Here is a 21567-nt window from a genome sequence, read left to right on the forward strand (position 1 = left end):
TGAGCAAAGTTTGTGGAAAATAGGACTGAAAATAGCATATGTTTGATGGTTAAGGATTATAAATTCTTAAACTTATAATGGTCTACTCAGGTTAACAGAAACGGACTTAGAGATAAATGTATGTCTAACGATTAATGGCTCTGCTGTGTCCAACACTAGGCTTCTAAAAACTTTTTTATAGATAAGAGATAATATATGGCTGGGCATGGTGGCGCACGCCTTTAATCCCAGCACTTGGGAGGCAGAGGCAAGTGGATCGCTGTGAGTTCAAGGCCAGCCTGGTCTACAAAGTGAATCCACGGCAGACACGACTACACAGAGAAACCCTGTCTTGGAAAAAAGAAAGAAAGGAAGGAAGGAAGAAAGGAAAAGAAGGAAGGAAGGAAGGAAGAATAGATGGGGGGCGTGGCTGGAGAGATGGCTCAGAGGTTAAGAGCACAGTCTACTCTCTCTTTCAAAGGTCCTGAGTTCAATTCCCAAAAACCACATGATGTCTCACAACCATCTACAATGAGATCTGGTGCCCTCTTCCAGTGTGCAGGCATTACATGCAATACACTATGTACATAATAAATAAATAAATCTTTTTTTTAATGAAACAATACATGTTTGACGAATAGGATTCATGAATTCCTAAGGTCAATTTAGACTAGCAAAACTGAGTTGAAGACATATATCTAGCCTCTTCTTTGCCAATTTTGTTATATTTTAGCTATTTGGATACAATGAGTCATATAAGAAATGTGATATTCTATAAAAGTACACCATGAGAGGGTCAGGAAAATAGTGTTTCCAGTCTCTCTGTGGATTGCATTCATGATTTAAAGCTTTATTTTGATGCTAAGGGATATTTTTTCTTCTTTCTTTTTTCTTTTTTTTCCAAGATAGAGTTTCTCTGGGTAGCCTCGGCTGTCCTGGAACTCTCTTTGTAGACCAGACTGGCGTCAAACTCACAGAGATTCTCCTGCCTCTGCCTCCCGAGTGCTGGGATTAAAGGTGTGCAGCATCAAGGCCAGCTATGCTAAAGGATCTTAATTAAATCTTCTTTCAAATTTTAAGGCTTAAACTTAACAGGAATGAAAACTACAGATTAGATAGTGGCTCTCAAACCCCTCAGATATCTGCTTGAAACATGGCGTTTAAAGTGTTTAATGAAAAAGTCTTTCCCTGATAGACAGAAATACCAGCTTCTGGCAGCCCTGTGGCTATCTACAAAGCAGATTCCACCTGGACCTGCTTTCAAATGTGGTGATGCTGGTCACTGGGCAAAGAACTGCCCCATGCCTCACTCACTGCCAGGGCCCTGCCTACCTCAGTCACTGTTCTATTGCTGTGCACACCATGACCAACACATTCAGTTAGGGGCTGGCTTACAGGTTCAGAGGTGTAGTCCGTTATCATCATAGCTGAGAGCATAACAGCATTCACGGTGCTGGTGCAGCAACTGAGAGCTGAGTCCCAGTCTGCAGTCATGCCTGCCCCCCACCCCATCAGGAGAATGAGAACGGCGGCAATATAGCTGGGCATGGTGGCACACGCCTTTAATCTCAGCACTCGAGAGGCAGAGGCAGGCGGATCGCTGTGAGTTCGAGGCCAGCCTGGTCTACAAAGTGAGTCCAGGATGGCCAAGGCTACACAGAGAAACTCTGTCTCGAAAAACCAAGGGAAAAAAAAAAGAGAGAGAGAGAGAGAGAGAGAACGGCGGCAGTATAGGACTGGCAACAGCATGTGTTTGATGATTAAGGATTATAAATTCTTAAGCTTGTAATGGTCTACTCAGGTTAACAGAAACGACTTAGAGATGTATGTGTAACGATTTATGGTTTTGCTGTGTTCAACACTAGGCTTCTAAAAATTTTTTTTTGTAGATGAGAAACAATATATGGCCAGGCATGGTGGTGCACACCTTTAATCCCAGCACTTGGGAGGCAGAGGCAGGTGGGTCTTTGTGAGTTCAAGGCCAGCCTGGTCTACAAAGTAAGTCCGGGTCAGCCACAACTACACAGAAAAACAAAAGGGAGAGAGAGAGAGAGAGAGAGAACATATTGGGGGCTGGAGAGATGGCACAGAGGTTAAGAGCACCGGCAGTTTTCACTGTTGTGAGGAGGGTGATATGGACCTTTCCACATTGACTCCAGGGCCTGGGTTGGGATCCTCTCTACATGCACAAAGTTGCCAGGGTGGAGCTTGTGGATAAGCTCAGATTCAGGCAATAGCACGGCCTCTCGAACCATCTGGTGAACAGTCCTCTGGGTCTGCTGAGGGCCTGTAGGGACTTGAGGAGGGAGTGGTTAGGAATCTCTGCTTTATAAACATCTCTGAGCTTAGGGATGCGTGGTGAGGGTAATTTCAAATAGGGTGAAACTTTCTTGATATGGGGTGCACATAGCTCTTAGGAGGGCAAAAAGAAGGTTAGGCCAGTTTTTACCAGTGGCAAAACCACATTTATTTAAAGACTCCTTTAAGGTCCTATTCATCCTACCTGACCTGAGCTCTGTGACCTGTAGGCTTTCCTTTATAAGAATTGCCTCCTAGGCTAGGCACAGTGGCGCACACCTTTAAACCCAGCACTTGGGAGGCAGAGGCAGGTGGATCGCTATGAGTTCGAGGCCAGTCTGGTCTACAGAGTCCAGGATAGCCAAGATAACATAAAGAAACCCTGTCTTGAAAGAAAAAAAAAAAAAAAGAATTGTCTTTGTGGTGTCTATTCACAGCAACAGAACAGTGACTAAGACATGTGGGACAGGCTTCCACTCACCCAGAGAAGGCATCTAAGAAAACTAACAAATGCTTGTAGCCAAGAGCAGTGGGGTTCCATAAAGTCCACTTCCCAGTGTCCCCTGGGAGTGCTCCCTTGGGCAGGAATTCCTTCCAGGGCTTTTCTTCCTCCTTTGTGCACAAGTGGTACACCTGGACACAATGTCTTTAGTAAAACTGTCTAGCAGCAGGGAGTCAGGTCTCCTGTGCAGCAAGAACCACCATACATTTGTCTCCTGTTTGGTATTTTCCCTTTTTCCCACTTGGTTCTTTCCTGTGTTACACTTTGAGTTTGGGCAGGGTAACCGAGATAAGGAGGAGCCCCACTGGCTCTCAGGCTGCCTCCTGGGTGCATGTACTGGGTAGTTTTGTCTCAACTTGACACAAGCTAAAGCCATTTGAGAGGGGAGAACCTCAATTAAGAAAATGATTGCAGCCGGGCGTGGTGGCACACACCTTTAATCCCAGCACTCCGGAGGTAGAGGTAGGAAAAAAAAATGATTCCAAAAGATCAGATGATAGGCAAGTCTATCAGTCATTTCTTAATTAGTTATTGATGAAGGAGGGCCCAGCCCATTGTGGGCAGTGCCATCTCTGGGCTGGTGGTCCTGAGTTCTATAAGAAAGCAGTCTGAGCAAGCTACAGGGAGCAAGCCAGTAAGCAGCACCCCTCCACGACCTCTGTTTGCATTAGTTCCTGCCTCCTGGTTCCTGGCCTATTTGAGTTCCTGTCCTGGTTTCCTTTAGTGATGGACCACAATGTGGAAGTAGAAGCCAAACAAATTCTTTCCTCTCCAAGCTGCTTTTGGTCATGGTGTTTCATCACAGCAGTAGTAACCCAAAGACAGTGGTCAAATATGCAGCCCTGGTTGTTTGGGTACCCAGGGAATCTCCTTTTTGATGCCCTTTGCATCAAAAAAGCCTCCAGGAGGGCCAGGATTGCTTTTTTGTCTTTCAGCTAAAATGAGGAGCTCCCTTTCTCTACAGAGGGCCCGTGTACAGGAGATACAAAATGCACACCGACTGTTCGTGCACATGGTAATGGCTTTACCCTTCCCAAAGTGAAGTGCCTGGGTTAACATCAGGAACTAAGCCCTTTGTGTTGAAGTCCCACAGCTAATGGACTGGGCCCAGCAGACCTGATTCTATCTTAAACAACACTTCTCCCATCAGTGTACAGTTCCTCTTCTACTTCCTGTAGTGGGACATCTGTTAGGTCCTGTCTGGACCACATCAGTCACTTCCAGGCAATCATGGAGAGACTATGCTAGGTTGTCATCTGGCGGAAGGCTGGCTGGGTTGATGGCTGGAGTTTTACAGAACTGGATATGGGGTGGTCTGGGAGAAGTGCTTGATAATACTTTATTTGGCCATTGGACATCTACGTCTCTGCGGTTCCACTCAGGGTGGCATCTACAGAGTACAGGGTGATTAGGGACAGTTAGATCCTGGCCCAAAGTCAGTTTGTCGGCTTCTTTCACTACAAGCATCTATCTTCAATCTTTCTAAAAGGGCCTGGCAAAAATTGCCTAGAGCCTCCTTACCTTGGTCAGTGTTGGGGTCCCAGTCCGCCAGGGGGAACCCACTGTATCTGGCTTACACTGCCCAGCAGCAACTCCTGAGTGCTGGCCCAAGGTGGCTTTCCTATTCTCAAGCCAGATTCTGTTCTGCTCCTTGGCCATGAAAGGGGTGGCCAAGGATGGTTGGCAGTCATCCCAGGTCAGCTGGGGGGTGTAGAAGACAGACTCAAGGAAACTAATGAGAGAGAGAGCCTGAGGGGTTTTTTGGAGAATTGTGGCTTCTGAGTTTTCCAATTATACACATCATCGGTTGAAAAAGAGACCATGAAATAGGGATGGGGAAACCACATCCTGGTTAGCACACTTGAATTAGTAAGAACATTTAGCAAAGCTACAGAAGCCAAAAATCAAGGTTAGACATTTAGGGGAGTTTCCTGGATCCTGGAACTGTAGTGTGGTTGTTTGAATGAAAATGGTCCCATAGGTTCATAGGGACTGGGACTGTTGGGCTGTTGGGAGGTGTGGCCTTGCTGGACTAGGTGTGGCCTTATTGGAGGAAAGGTGGCACTGGGGGCGGGCTTTGATGCCTCGGATGTTCAAGCCAGACCTAGTGTAAACTATCTCTTCCTGCTGCCTGTTAATCTTGATGTAGAATTCTCAGCTACCTCTCCAGCCTGCACGCCACTGTGCCTCCTGCCATGCTGATAATGGATTAAACTATAAGCCAGCCCCAATTAAATGTCTTTCTTTATAGAGTTTCTGTGGTCATGGTGACTCTTTACAGCAATAGAAGCCCTAACTGAGACATACACATTGGGTCTTTGCTCCTTTTTTGGCACTTGTAGGGATCTATGTACTAGGTTATAATGTCAGAATGGTGCCTTCCAACACAGCCAGCTGTGCTAAGGTCTGGGAGGTTGGTCACAGTCTCTGTCACTTTAACTGATACAAAGGCCAGTTGGTTCATACTTCCTGATCAAATTTATCCTCTTCAGTTCCCTGTGATGGTATTAATGGCAGGCCCTAGCTTCATCGGGCAGTTTAGCAGCAGCAAGCCAAACTCAGCCAGCTGCCCCTCTCAGGCTGCAGCTGCCAGTCAGCTCATTCATAGTTTTCACCTTAAAACAGTTGGCTTGAAGCCAGGCGTGGTGGCACAGTGAGTCCAGGATAGCCACGGCTAAACAGAGAAACCCTGTCTCAAAAAAAAAAAAAAAAAAAAAAAGGTGGTGGTGGTGGTGGTGGTGGTGCACGCCTTTAATCCCAGCACTTAGAAGGCAGAGGCAGGTGGATCTCTGTGATTTCAAGGCCAGCCTAGGCTACAGATCAAATTTCAGGACAGCCAAAGATACAGAGAAACTCTGCCTCAAAAAAAAAAAAAACAAAACAAAAAAAAAAACAAACAAACAAAAAACCTTTTAAAGTTTAAATTGCCTAACTGTCTTAAATGAGAAGGTTTTTGAGGTTGAGGCCATGACCTGCTAGCCTCAATTAGTTTCGTATATAAACCTATGGCCTTGCTCTTCCTAGAGCTACTGGGTCTCCTACTGAGAAAGACAGACCCATAGACAGATTTCAATGCAAAGACAAACTCAAGCTACTATGCTGCTGTTATTGACTAAAATATACTTTTTTACTATTCCTTTATTTAAAAAAGCTTGCTTTTCAGTGACTGTTCTCAGTTACCAAACACCTATGTCTCATGGTGAATGACAAATGCTTCAAAAAAAAAAAAAACAAAAAAAAAAAAACAACTTTAAAGCTAAGACTTCTAAGCTCGGGCTGGAGAGATGGCTCAGAGGTTAAGAGCACTGGCTGCTCTTCCAGAGGTCCTGAGTTCAATTCCCAGCAACCACATGGTGGCTCACAAGCATCTATTACTGTGATCTGATGCCCCCTTCTGCCCTGCAGGTATACATGCAAGCAGAGCACTGTATACATAATAATAAATAAAAGTTTAAAAAAACAAAAAGACTTCAAAGCTCAATAGAATTTTGATATATTACTAAACTAGCCTTGGTAATAGTTATATTGCCATAGTTACAGATTCAATTTTTAAATTGCCTTTGGTTATTTTCTAAGTACAGATTTAAAACTGCTTCTGACTGTACTGAAAATATCTCCGTCCAATCTATGTAGGTCCTGCCCTCTGGACAGAGGAAAGAATGCTTGCTTTTATAACCATCTTTTCTGGGTCCTCAAGCTCTTCTTCCCCTTTCTACTCTTTCTTGCCAAGAAGTGTCTGCCTTGTCGCAAATGGATACTTCTGCTTCTGTTGTGTTGATAACGTTTCCAGCTTTGTCTGGCTGTGGATCAAAGGCCTCAATCTGCTCCAGCTGTTTATAGCCACTTTTGAGCTGCTTTCTCTACAGTGAGGATTTTGGTGCAGAACAGACAGTGCGCATGCTAATATATCTAAAACTTTTAGCCCCTTTGTCAACTTTAAAGGACTCATGCCAACCTTTAGGGAGCCGAGACTGTATGGGATACCTGAAGAGAAAAACTCCGGAGATGCCTGAATGAGTCATATGAAGTCTTTATTTACCGACGAGGGCCTGGCCCAGGCAGAGTAATGGGAAACACCCCCAACTTCGAATTTGTTTGAGTTTATAGAGGCAAAAATTGCAACTGTGACATTTTCAGAAAGGCAGTTCTAGACATCTGCAGCAAGCAAAGTGTTGTTTACAGAGCAGCGAGCCAGCAGTGGTTCCCATAACCTTTAGGTCAGGGACACATTCTGTATAGGAGTTTATGGCTAGTCCAGAGAGCAGATACAGTGACTTGTATTCATCTGTCACGGGTCAAATGGACCCTTCATTCCCCCTCCTGTTGGGTGCATGCTCTCTTTGTCTTCTCGTCCTCCTAGGCAAAGAGAAAGACCTGGAAGTAACAAGTAAAGACCCCCCCCCCAAAGTTCCTTGCCTTTGCCTTCTGTCCCTAGTCTGTATCTATCTCAGCAGCTAGCCATCCAGCTGGCAGACATCACCCAGGAAGCAACAGTGGCCCTGCAACTGCTCCAAAATGGCTCAGCTTGCTGCTAGCACAGTGGTCCTGTGGGGGCCACTGATCCCTGGACTTGCCGAAAGCTGATGTTGACCAGTCCTGCCAAGTAAAAGAGAACTGGCTTACGAACTACAGCCTCCAGGAGCCAACCCCAAGAATCTCCCACTGTAACAGGCCCGAGACCTTAGCACAACAGACACCATGGTAGAGGTGCCAGTCTCACCTTAGAAGCCAACACCTATCAAAACAGGAGCAAAGACTTAATCTATCAAAGTTTAGTTCCATAGTCCCAGGATCCTAGGATTCTTGCTTTTTGGCTTCTGTACTTTTGCTTTTCACCAATTGTTTTTACTAACTGAAGTGTGACACCTAGTATGTGGGTTTTGTGCATGAAATGAAAAAAATGGTGAGATTTGAGACTGCATGATTTGGCCAAGTTTCCCCCTGCCTGGCAATACACTCTTTCTTTCTTTCTTTCTTTCTTTCTTTCTTTCTTTCTTTCTTTCTTTCTTTCTTTCTTTCTTCAAGACAAGGTTTCTCTGTGTAGCCTTGGCTGTCCTGGACTCATTTTGTAGACCAGGCTGGCCTCGAACTCACAGTTATCTGCCTGCCTCTGCCTCCCAAGTGCTAGGATTAAAGGTGTGCGCCACCACACCCAGCATGCAATACACACTTTCTATTCAGCTTGAAGTGTTTGTGTGTGCTCTCTGGAGGCCTTACCTCAAAACTCTGTGGTCTCCCTTGGGCCCCTAACTATTACCCCTTCTCAGCCCACTGGTCTAAGCTGGAGTCCATCCTTCTAGACTCAAGCGATTTTCCTGCCTCAGCCTGCACTGTGCTGGGAGCACAGGCGCACGCATACACCACTATGGTCAGCTCAATGCAGTGCTTTAAGCAGAGAAACACAGAAACCAGGTGGTGCTGCTACTCTGGCGAGCCACAGATCAATACCACTCTATCCCTCATCTACTTTCCAGAAAAGCCTGGTCCTGAGTCACAGCTTGCAGAGCTCACTGCACACTTCAGTCACCCTAGCCAGCAGCCATGAGGGGGCATGAATCCCAGGGGCTTTCTTCAGGCGTGCATTGCAACAGAGCGCTCTGGATGCCTTTCATTCTTTTCATGCCTGTGACAGGTTCCCTTTGTTATTTTTGACTTTCCATATTCATGACATCTTGTTTTTAAGCAACTCAGATAGTGGGACTGTCTATCAATTTGGGGGGGGGGTGGGATTTAAGACAGTTTCTTTGGACGAGGCTGGCCTCTAACTGACAAAGATCTGTGGAGGAGTGTCTTGAGTGGATGTAATATATTTTCAGAACAAAAGAACCAGACACTGATGCTGGATCAGACCTGACAGGATTCAGGTCCTCCAGCAGGCTGAGATGCTGACATCCTGTGTTCGTCATCAGAACACAACGGCTCTCAGGACAGCTTCGCAGATAGCTCCTGATTAAGCCTGGAATTTTTCAATATTTAGAGACTGGACCACAAATGCTATCTCTAGTTTGTTTAACCATTTTTCCATTTTTATTTGGGCCCCTACATAGGTATTATTCACCCCAAATCAGCCAGAAGTAGCCTTAAAAAGAGAAAGACGCCAGGCGTGGTGGTGCACGCCTTTAATCTCAGCATTCGGGAGGCAGAGGCAGGTGGATCACTGTGAGTTCGAGGCCAGCCTGGTCTACAAAGTGAGTGTAGGACAGCCAAGGCTACACAGAGAAACCCTGTCTCAAAAAACCAAAAATAAAGGGCGGGGGGGGGGGGGAGAAAGAGAGACATATGTTCTATCGTTCCATTTCCCTTAAGGGGGATTGGGTAAGGTTTTGGGCTATGGATGTTTATTTTCATTGGGAATTGGTTATGTTATTATTGGTCTTATTCAGAGAGAAAACAAGGTTGAACTCAGGGATTTTTCTCTGAGAATTCTCTGAGAATATTTCTATATTCTATATATAGGGATGATAGGACAAAAAGTAGATTATTGAATATACTCTTCAACTTAAGGCCTTAATTGTTACTCACAAGGCTATTTTTAATACATTGGTATAGAATATTATATGTTGATGTAAAATAAGTTTATTTTAATTCATTGTATTATTCAATTTTATCACAAGAATATACATCCTAGGTTCAATAGATAGGTAAGGTAAAATATTTAGATAAGGTCTTCAAAAACCTCAGAGACTTACAGAACGTGGCATTTAAAGATTTTTTGTTTTGTTTTGTTTTGAGGATTCTTTGAAAATGAGACAGGTTGACTCCTGGCAACACCCAGCCTACATCAAATAAGGTAAATGAGAATTGAGGAACCTCCTTATGGAGATGGCTTCAGGTGTGGCAAACCAGCCACTGGGCAAAAATATCCTTGTTTTCTGCCACAGACAGAATTCTGCCTGAAATGGGCAGGCTGGGATGCAGGTGGAGTTGACAGCCAAACTCTGCCCAGACAGGGTAGGCAAGTCCTCTGTAGTCCCTGCCTTACAAATATGTCTGTCAGATATAGTGGACCAGAAGGCTGAAGATGATGCTCCAACGTGTTAAAGAGTTTTGAGTGACTGTTTAGGCAGCAAAGTGTTCCTGTCATTTTTTCATTTTGGAAGCTGTTAACCTGCACTTCCTGTTTACTCAAGTCTCTGATGGAGCTGAATACAACAAAACATTATAAGTATAACATGAATATAACAATTGTTCTGTGGTTCCTATGTATGTATATTGGTGTAATAATATAAATGTATAGGTAAAAGGGTTTTTTTTTATTAGACTAAAAAGGGGAATTGTGGAGGAATGTCTTGAGTAGGTGTAACAACGGTCAATAAAGCGCTGTTTAGCCAATCAGTTGGGCAGAAGGACAGGAAGTGGAAAGTGGGACTTCCTGGAGAAGGGTAGGAGCCAACAGTTGACAGAGTTGACTGTTGACAGTTGACAGTTGACGGAGAATCGGAGGAGAGAAGCTGGGAGAAGGATCAGATTGGCAAGTGCTTGGGATATATGTAGGTTATGAGGATTAGAGTAGTTTATTGTTAGGTTAGTAGCAGTTTAGATTCTGCCAGGTGTAGTGCTTGCAGCTTTGAATTACGTTTCAGTCTCTTTGTGTCAGTTATTGCCTTCCTAGGCTGAACAGATACATTTTATTGTAACAGAGATCTGCCTGCCTCTGCCTCCCTGAGTGCTGGGATTACAGGTGTGGGCCACTGTGCCTGGTTGTCTACTAATTTTTGTTTTTTTCTTTTCTTTTGTTTTGGTTTTGGTGTTTTTGAGACAGGGTTTCTCTGTGTAGCTTTAGCTGTACTTGACTTGCTTTGTAGACCAGACTGGCCTTGAACTCACAGTGATCTACCTGCCACTGCCTCCTGAGTGCTGGGATTAAAGGCATTCTCAACCATGCCCAACCTGTCTACTAATTTTTAAACAATTATATTACACATTTTCTATGGGATTCTATCATCTTTAAAATGTTTAGTCTCGTTTCTAATTTTGTTTTTGCTTTTATTACTGCTTGCTTTTTCTTCTTAAAGATTTGGTTGTGTGTGTGTGTGTGTGTGTGTGTGTGTGTGTGTGTGTGTGTGTGTGTGTGTGTGTGTGTATCTTGGTACTCATTGAAGTCAGAAGAGGGTGTCAGATCCCCTGGAGCTGAAGTTACAGGCAGTTTCAAGCCACCTGATATAGGTGCTGGGATCTGATCTTGGGTCCTTGAGAACAGCAAGTGCTCTCAGGCACTGAGACATTTTTCCAGCCTCTACTGTTTTTAAGTGGTGCTGAGGCCTGAACCCAGGGTCTTGCCTGTGCTACGCAAATGCTGTACCATGTTGTCACATACTAGCCCATGTCTCTTAGTATCATGCACGCTACATTTTTATTTCTTGCTTTGTAACTAACACAGGTCTTAAAAGCTGTGGCTTTCCCTGTGGTTCGGCAAAGTGCAATTCTTTGATTGCTTCTTCCAGCAACTGTCGTCAATGCCTGCCTCCTCCGTGGTGCTGGAGAGGACTTGGTGTTTCTGGTGGGAGTTTTACTGGAGGCTTTAGGATCAAAGCCTGCACTCCAGAGCTCAATTAATCTAGACTCAACCACCCATTTTCATAAAGTCAATTAAAGAGACAAGCAATCGTGAAAAAAAGAGAAAGCAGATTTATTTACTGCAGCTGCAGCGGGAAGAGGAATAACAGAAGAGGTCAGTGATCTCCAAGTCCCGTCTTCAGTGCCCTAGCATGACGTCTTCAGTGCCCTAGCATGACGTCTTCAGTGCCCTAGCATGACGAGTAGGTTTAAATAGGACAAATGCAGCCGGGCTGTGGTGGCGCACGCCTATAATCCCAGCACTCGGGAGGCAGAGGCAGGTGGATCGCTGTGAGTTCAAGGCCAGCCTGGTCTACAAAGCGGGTCCTGGACAGCCAAGGCTACACAGAGAAACCCTGTCTCGAAAAACAAAAACAAAAAAAGTTAGCTATGCATAACTAAGCCGTCCTGGTCCAGTGTTGTCCTACCCATCACTGACCCATCATTAACTTGTCCTGAAAAGCGGTTAAATCAATCGTCAGAACTTTGTGAAACATCTTTCCAGGGGACAAGTTCCTCTCCTGGCTAGTGTAAGTGTTTCAGCTTTCTCTTCCTCAAGCTTGAGATTCCTGGGGAAACTCCAGTTCCTGGGAGACCATGTTTTCAGAAGTGTGATAGCCAAAGGGAAGGACACAGAGCTATAGTCTCTTTTTAGAATATCTTCATTTCTGCCAGGATGGTTAAAGGACCACCTCTCTTAGCATCTTCTTTGAGACATTGCAACCAAGGACACCCACACTATCTTGTACCATTTTCATTGTGGCTGCATAGATAAGCAATTTTAGTGACTATCAGGAGCATGCCCTTTAATGACCTGCTTGGCTTAAATGCTCAGAGTGAAGGAAACTGAATTTGTTCTACTAACCTGTAGCTAGGCTACAGAAACACATCATGGGGGGCAACTCACTGTAGCTCTTCTTGGTCACCAGAGCTACCTGGGCTGACCTCTGCTAGAGACACTGAACATAAGATGGCTCTCTCTGGATCCAAGACACTGAACTTTGTCTTTACCTAGCCTTGTAACTTAGGGCTGATACCTACTACCATCTCAGCTGCAGTCAAGCAAGTTCATATCTAAGCACCCACCCCTGGTGGAATCCACCGAGCCCCCCTCCCCTCCTACCTCTGGACATGGCTGTCCTAGGAAGGGCCACTGGACCTCCAGTCTGGAGGCAACCAGAAGCCATTTCCTGGGAGATATTTATAAGAAAGAAAATAACAATTATGTGGTTTGGCCCGATCCAATCTCTAGCTAATCATAGAAGCTAATTATAGGTTGTATTACTAAATAATTTCAAGGGGAAAAAAATCAAGCCATGTCATTTTCTTGCCAATGAGTCACCCAGCTCTGTAGTCTTACCATTTGATGTGAAGTGTGTGATTTATGCAAGAATTAAGTTTTAAAACAGAATTGGCAGGTGTCCGCTGCCTGTGAGAAGACATGTAGTTCAAAATAACCACAGGAGCAATGTCAGTTTAGAACGTAGAAACCAATCTGAAGCTAGCAAAATGACTCGCTGGGTGAAGGTGCTTGCCAAACATGCCTGGCAATTTGAGTTCGATCCCCAGAACCCACATAAAGGTAGAAGGAGAAAACCAAGTCCAAAAAGTTATCCTCTGACCTCCACATGTATGCTGTGCTCCTCGCCCCCCCACATCATACTCTTCACAAATGATAAAAGAAAAGAAATCCTGTGAGCTGCTAAACAAGGCAGAGTTCTCTATTATTTCACCTTTGCAATGCCTTTATTTTGAGCTGGAACATTACAGTGTGAGCTGAGCATGCCCAGAGGCATTTCCCAAAACAACAACAAAAACATTTTCTTGGTTTTTTTTTTTTTTTGGTTGTTGTTGTTGCTGTTGTTTGAGACAGAGTTACCCTGTGTAGCCTTGGCTGTCCTGGACTCACTTTGTATTCCAGGCTGGCCTGGAATTCACATAGGTCCACCTGCTTCTGCCTCCCGAGTGCTGGGATTGCAGGCATGTGCCACAACGCCCAGCTAACAAAAATATTTTTGAGACAAGGTTTCAGTATGGCTCCCTGGCTGGCCAGGAGTTCACAATATAGACCAGGCTGGCCTTGAGCTTGTTGTGGGGACGGTGGTCCTTAAGAGATTCACCAGTCTGACCATAATACATTTTTTTGTTTGTTTGTTTTTGCTTTTTTCAAGACAGGGTCTCTCTCTGTGTAGCCTTGACTGTCTTGGACTCGCTTTGTAGACCAGGCTGGCCTCGAACTCACAGCAATCCACCTGCCTCTGGCTCCTGAGTGCTGGGATTAAAGGCGTGCGCCACCACGCCAGGCTCTGACCATGATACATTTTAAAGAGGCTTTATTCAGATACTGGCACCGGGTCTATACCTGAGATTTGAGATTCTCAAGGTGTAGCACCAAATTATGTTAGCCAAAGGTTTATAAAGGCAAGATTCAAGAGGCTACACACTTCCTGCCTTCATACAATTAGGGTCAAGCACACATCTTGATATGCTTTCTGCTTATTTGTGATCAAGTGCACATCCTGTGTATGTGCAATCAGGGGCAAGCAAGCTTGTTTACAGATGGGAAAACACTCAGTTTGCTATCTTACATGGACAATAGTTTTGTTAAGAATATACAAAACCAGACAATTACAAGAACAGCTCTCAGCATTCCAGGAAGTTATCCGTCCTTGGACAAGTGGGACTTACAGGTTAGAGGCATTTTTGTTTTATAGATCTCTTGGGGTTTTTGTTGGTTGGATTGTTTTGTTTTTGAGACAAGGTTTCTCTGTGTAGCCCTGGCTGTCCTTTGCCTCCTAAGTTCTGGCTCTAAAGGTGTGAGCCACTATTGCCCAGTTTTGTCATTCTCTCTCTTTAATAGAATGTTTTTTAAATTTTATATGCATTGGTGTTTTGCCTGCATGTATGTCTGTGTGAGGGTTTCAGATTCCCTAGAACTGGAGTTATGGACAGTTGTGAGTTGGCATGTGGGTGCTGGGAATTGAACCCTTGTCCTCTGGAAGAGCAACTAGTGAGTGTTCTTAACTGCTAAGCCAGCTCTCCAGCCAGTTCTCTCTCTCTCTCTCTCGCTCTCTCTCTCTCTCTCTCTCTCTCTCTCTCTCTCTCTCTCATTGAGACAGGTTTTGTGTGTGTGTGTGTGTGTGTGTGTGTGTGTGTGTGTGTGTGTGTGTGTAGCCCTGGCTGTCCTGGCTGTAGACCATGCTGGCCTTGAACTCACAGAGAGCTGACTGCCTCTGCCTCCCGAGTGCTGGAATGAAAGGCATGCACATCACTTCTCATTTTATATATACCTTAAGCACAGTCACTTAAACTTAGACCGTAATGGTTGTCATCTCCAGCTTACAGAGACAATGCCTGCCTCTGCCTCTGGACCACCTGGTCTAAAGGCATGTGCTGCTGTGATGCACAACTATTGATCCATGGTCTATCGTTTTTTTTTTAAATGTGCATTGGTGTCTGTGCATGTATGTCTGTATGAGAGTGTCAGATCTTAGAGAACAGAGTTCTGAGCTGCCATATGGGTACTGGGAATTGAACCTGGGTCCTTTTGGAAGAGCAGTCAGTGCTCTTAACTGTGGAGCCATCTCTGCAGCCCAACAAGTCTATCTTTTCTTAATTTCTCTTAAACATAGAATGCTCAGGGGTATACTTCTTTTTTGGTTGTTGTGGTTAAGCGTATTTTTGAAACTTTTATTTTAGGTTTGTGTATTGCCAAAACATGTCTTTGCACCATGTGCATGCAGTCCAGTCCCCAAAGAGGCCAGAAAAGGGAGTCAGATTCCTGGAACTGGAGTTACAGACAATCGTGAGTTACCATCTGGGTGTTGAGAATTGAACCTGGGTCCTCTGGAAGAGCGAATAGGAGCTCTTAACCACTAAGCCATCTCTCCAGCTCTTTATTTCATTTTTGAAATATGTTTTTATTTACTCTTTGAGATGTCACACATGTATGCAATATATCTCACTTATATCCCTTCCCCATACTCCTCCAGGACTCTTAGGAATAGCTCCTTAACTGAGCATGCTCAGTTAAGGTATGCTTAGGAATAGTCCAATCCCCATATGAGTATGCTAAATACAGTCCCATGCGGGTTTTTGTTTGTTTGTTTGTTTTCTCTTCTGAAGAAGAGCATTGCTTCCCTTGTGATAGATCCTTCTCCATTCTTTTATGTCTTGGCTGAGCTTTCTTTGTCTGTGCACTCACCAAGAAGTAAATCCATTGTCATTAGTTTCAGGGCCAGGTGGGTGAGAGGAAGCAGCTGACCCACAGCTGCATTAGGTCAGATCTAGAAAACATCTGCAGGGGCCTGGGCATAACAAAATGCTTAAGTTGGTTTTGCAGAATCCACTCAGGAACACTTTGAAAACAAGCAAAGACATGCACAGAAGGCAGTTCGTACATCTACAGTCACCTTGCAATAAAGTCTTTCCAAGGAGGAGGATGAAGAATCTGAACCCTCCTGGGTAATGCAGCAAGACACTGCTTCAAGAAGGAAACAAAAAACACACCGTAGTGCCTTTCCTTTCTGCGAAATCCGATGCCATCAAATTTACTTCTTTGTGTGCTGGCAGTGAGCTGCTCCCAGGCACTTTGAAACAAACAAGAGCCTGCTGAGTGTGCAGATTCCAAGCACTGTGGGACAGCGAGTGCCCTGGCCCTCTTCTCTGGCTTCCTGACCTGCCTTCAGAAGGAGCTTCCAGAAGGCTTGTGCGCCCTACAGCTCATCTCCTGGCCAGGCCATCAGTAAGAATAGACAGTTACTCCATGCTGGGTCATTTAGAGCTTAGTGCTTAAGGTTTTGGAAGTTTGGACCTAGAGCCAGAGAAGTTGTGTCATTCCAGGTGCTGAGCTAGATTTTTTAAAAAATGGCGTTTGTTTTCAATGTGATGATTTTTTGCTTGTTTGTTGTTGTTGTTTTGTTTTGTTATTTTGTTTTAAATAACAGGTAGTTAGCCTGATAAGGGCCCACATTTCCTAGCCTCCCTTTTCCACAGGTACCTTAGGGAAAAAAGACGAAGGTCAAACTACCCACGCAAGCACACGCATCCCATTTGGATTTTGGCTTGTCCTTTTTACAAAAGAGAAATTGCCCTGCTGAGTTACTGTCACTGTATTCCTTTGTGTGACTCTGAGATTATCCCTCACCCCCAGCAGGCCCTGAAATCCTTGGAGGGACAGGAATCTCAGAAGTGACAGCAGTGACCTTCCCACTCCACCTGAGTTTAAGCCAAATGGGGCTCAAGGCGGCTTCAGGTAGACACCAAGAGACGCTAACTGGCTGTTGGGAAAGTCCTTGGCTAGTGGGAGAGTTCTTGTCCCTTCCCACCTGGGCTTCTCCCTCAAAGAGGGCTAGGCTAGGAAACTGAGATGTAAAAATTCTTGGATAGGGAGAAACACAGAAGCAATTACAGTGTCGGTGGAGGCTGTGGGTGCTGGAAAATGTACATCATGAGAGATGGTGCATTCTGAAGTGTGGGGCAGTTTTATGTCAATTTGACACAAGCTGCTTTGGTGGTGCACACCTTTAATCCCAGCACTAAGGGAGGCAGAGGCAGGAGGATCTATGTGACTTCGAGGCTAGCCTGTTGTACAGAGTGAGGTCCAGGACAGCCAGGGATGTTAAACAGAGAAACTTTGTCTTGAAAGAAAGAGAGGCCGGGCGTGGTGGTGCACGCCTTTAATCCCAGCACTCAGGAGGCAGAGACAGGTGGATCGCTGTGAGTTCAAGGCCAGCCTGGTCTACAAAGCGAGTCCAGGACAGCCAAGGCTACACAGAGAAACCCCGTCTCGAAAACTAAAAAAGAAAAGAAGAGAGAGAGAGAGAGAGAGAGAGAGAGAGAGAGAGAGAGAGAGAGAGAGAAAGAAAGAAAGAAAGAAAGAAAGAAAGAAAGAAAGAAAGAAAGAAAATACCTCAATAGTTGGTAATCCCAGCACTCGGGGGACAGAAACAGTCAGATCTCCGAGACTGAGGTCAGCCTGGTCTACAGAGAGAGTTCCAAGATGGCCAGAGCTATAGAGAGAAACCCTGTCTCATGGGGCCCAGGGTGGGGGAAAAAAGAACCTCCATGAGATTGGCCTATAAGCAAGCCTCTGGAGTGTGTGTGTGTGTGTGTGTGTGTGTGTGTGTGTGTGTGTGTGTGTGTGTTTTGTGTGTGTATGTATGTATGAATGATTTATTCTTTTACATGCACCCAGTGTTTTTACTTGCAAGTGTATCTGTGAGAGGGTTGCTAGAACTAGAGTTACAGATGGTTGTGAGCTGCCCAGTGGCACTGGGGATTGAACTTGGGTCTTCTGGAAGAGCAGCCCTCTTAACCACTGAGCCATCTCTCCAGCCCCAGGGTGTAGTGGAAGTTTTTCTTTCTTTAAAAACTCAGTTATAGGGGCTGGAGAGATGGATCTGAGGTTAAGAGCAATGGCTGTTCTTCCAAAGGTCCTGAGTTCAATTCCCAACAATCATATGGTAGCTCACAACCATCTATAATGAGATCTGGTGCCCCCTTCTGGAGTGTAGGCACACATGCAGGCAGATACTGTCTAAAAAATAAAGCTTTTAAAAAACAAAACAAAAACCTCAATTATGTTACGTAAACAATTGTTTTAATACCAAATGTGTTATATGGAGTTGCCTTTAGTTTGTCCCCAGCTGATAATTGCCTTGTGAGGGGCGTGGCCTGTGCCAGCTGGTGACAAGCTCATGGGACATGGCAAGGAGTATGGTTTTTGTCAGATGAAGTTAGTGGAATTCTGAGGAGTCTGGGAGAGTGTAAGTACCATAGCCCAGAGAGAGGAAGAATGGAGGAAGAGGAAGGCTGTTTGTCTTGCTGTGTTTGCCATTTACTGTTGCTGGATTGCTGGACATTCTGATGACTGAGTTTGATATTTTCCCAAAGAACCCAATGATCCTAACCAGCTGGAACTAAGTCTAAAGAGGTCTACATCCTCTGTCCCTTCTAATCTTCTTTTTCTCCTACCTGGCGGGGGGGGGGGGCAGTTGGAAGGGAGGTAGAGGCATTAAGGAACCCCAAATAAAACAGAGAAAAATAAAGACACCTACACCAGGGCATTTCCTTTTAAAAAAAAATTTTGTGTGTATGTGTGAATTTCATGTCATGCATCCTAATCCTACTCATCTCTCTGTCCCCCTAGTAACCTCCCCCACAAAGAAAACAAACAAACAAATGAATATCACTGTGGAATCTGTAATGTGTCACAGTGTGTCCTACAGTATACCCTTTTGCCCATACAGCTTAACTTGTAAATGTTCATTGGTCTGGTTCAAGACCTTGGCTTCTGCCACACTATTAGTACTGTATCTTCCCTGGGACTCTTCTCAGACATCCTGTTGTCAGGATATTTTCTTAATTGGTGATTAATGGAGGAGGGCCAAGCCCATTGTGGGTGGTGTCATCCCTGTGCTAGTGGTCCTGAACTCTGTGATAAAGCAGGCAGAACAAGCCATGAAGAGCAAGCCAGTAAGCAGCACCCCTCCATGGCCTCTGCATCAGCTCCTGCCTCCAGGTTCCTGCCCTGTTTGAGTTACTGCCCTCACTGTTTTTGATGATGAGCTGTTATATGGATCTATGAGTGATATAAACCCTCTTCTCCTGAAGTTGCTTTTGGACATGGAGTTTCATCACAGCAGTAGTAACCCTAGGACAAACTGATACCAGGAAAGGGGTATTTCTGTGACAGATCTCACCATATTGTTTTGGGGAGGACTGAGGAAGGACTTTGGAACTGGAAAAGCCATTGAGTGCTGAGAGCTCAGTAGGCTGTTTTGTGGGAGCTTGGAAGATGAAATGCAGAGAGCAGCACATACCATGGAGGCCTGGCTTGTGATGTTTCAGAGGAAAGCAAAGCCTGTAAGGGCATCCGTGTCTGGGATCCAAGGTTCTGGTTAGGCAGAGCCGAAGACTTGGCTGTGATTAACAAAGAGTCCAGGAACATTGAAGTAAAACCTTGCTTTGCTGGGACAATGGATGCTAGTTGGCTGGCTGTAAGAAATTAGCAGTGATTAAGAAGAGACCAGCATCACAGAGGTGAAATTTTCTGGGCAGTGTTTCCTCAGAGTCAGCACACAGGAGCCGTGTGTTGCATAGGTGGTTAAGGTTGTACCTCACACTGTGAGCCGAACTTGATCATGTATAAGAGTCACCCAGATGGTGCTGGTTTTGAACACATGAAGAGTCATGAAAAGCAGCTGAGTCATGGCCCTGGGAGAGGCCAGGGGAGACCACTGAAAAAGGTGTACCCTCAGGAGGTGTTGAAGTCCCAGGATTAAAGGAGTAATAGAGTGAAGTTGGGGCTTGGCACCATGAAGAGACTCCCACAGGAGGAACTCTTGGGTGAGATTTTCTAATCCCCAACCGATGGGCTCCTATGGTGGGAACCAATTAGCTTCCCTGTGTTCAGATCATACACCCCCCCTGCCATAGCCCAAAGCAGCCAAAGGCGAAAGGGGACTGGGCCCATCCCCAAATATAAAGTCCCCCTAGCAGCTGAGCAGACTCTGGCGCCATCTTTTGGTTCTCTCCCTTCTGTGGAGAGTTTTGTCTTTTATTATTTTACCATGTTTTGGGGTATGTGCTTCCACTTTGAACAAAACTTAGTTGAGTGCTGAGGCCTTGCTTTTCCGGTCTTTTTATTCTTTAAATCAACAGAATAAAAATTCATTTCTACAACTCTAGACACATCATCCTGACAGCATCATAGAACAGCTGTATGGTTCTCTCTTTGGGTTGGTTTTGAATGCCTGAAGCCAACAAATATTACAGCACTGAGCATAAATGTGACTACAGAAGAGTCAGACAGGAGGGCTACAGAAGAGAATATGTAATTCTAAGACTAAAGATCAATTGTGGATGGGTGGTAGGTGGGAGGGGAGAGCCGCACATGGCACCCAAAGGGGAGATGATACCATCTGGAAAGAAACACAGAGGATCTCAGAAGCAGGAGGATCTCTGTTGAGTTTGAGGCCAGCCTGGTCTACACAGTGAGTTCCAAGATCGCCAGGACTACACGGAGAGACTGTGTCTCAAAAGAACAAAAACAAAACAAAGAATTGAGTTCTGTAAAATACAAGACAATTTAATGCAGAAGTCATCTTCTAGTGAGTGAAACCCAATTTCATTTAAAAATTTTATTTTATCAGTTTATTCATATTACATCTAAATTGTTATCCCATCCCTTCTATCCTCCCATTCCTCCCTCCCTCCCATTTTCTCCTTACTCCCCTCCCCTATGACTATGACTGAGGGGGACCTCCTCCCCCTGTGTATGCTCATAGGGTATCAAATCTCTTCTTGGTGGCCTGCTATCCTTCCTCTGAGTGCCACCAGGTCTCCCCAATGCAGGGGACATGGTCAAATATCGGGCACCAGAGTTCATGTGAAAGTCAGACCCCACTGTCCACTCAACTGTGGAGAATGTCCTGTCCATTGGTTAGATCTGGGTAGGGGTTTGAAGTTTACTGCATGTATTGTCCTTGGCTGGTGCCATAGTTTGAGCAGGACCCCTGGGCCCAAATCTGCCTATCATAATGTTCTTCTTATAAGTTTCTAGGACCCCCCCCAACTTCATTTTTAATTGTAAAAGCAGGTGAGGGAGCTGGAAGGATGGCTCCTGGGTTAAGAGCACTTGCTGGTCTTGTCCAGGACCCCATTGTTCCGTTCTTGGCACCCATGTGCTTGGCTCACAACAATCTGTTAACTCCAGTTCCAGGGGATCTAATGCTCTCTTGTGGCTTCTGCAGAAATCAAGCAAATATGAAGTAGCTTCAATTCACCAAAAACAAAACAAAACAAAACAAAACGCCCTTGGCCACCTTCAGTCCAGTTAAAGGGGTTCAGTGACCTTCAAGTCTGTCTATCGACTACCAACTTTAGTTTAAAATAAAGGAAGAACTGGAGCAGAAGTAAGAGGTATGACAACTCAGCCATCTTAGTCAAGATGTGGTCTGGTTGATCATTATTTCAGTTGTTTCTGAGAGGTGGTTCAAAGAAGCCTTATCGCTTGAGGGGACAAGCTGATTCTCAGGTCCACGTTACTTGTGCTTTAGGGCGCAGCCTACATCACTTGGGGCCCTGGAAGGTCAACATTGCTTAGTTTCAGTTCCTTGTTGGAAAGATGTTAACTGATCAGTACCAGAGCTCCAGGAATACAACTTGACTACAAGTGTAGGTGAGGTACTGGGCACCGCCAGGTACCTTTTGTACCCAAATCAAGGGCT

The sequence above is a fragment of the Acomys russatus genome, chromosome 22, assembly GCF_903995435.1.
Source record: "Acomys russatus chromosome 22, mAcoRus1.1, whole genome shotgun sequence".
Taxonomy (NCBI): Eukaryota; Metazoa; Chordata; class Mammalia; order Rodentia; family Muridae; genus Acomys; species Acomys russatus.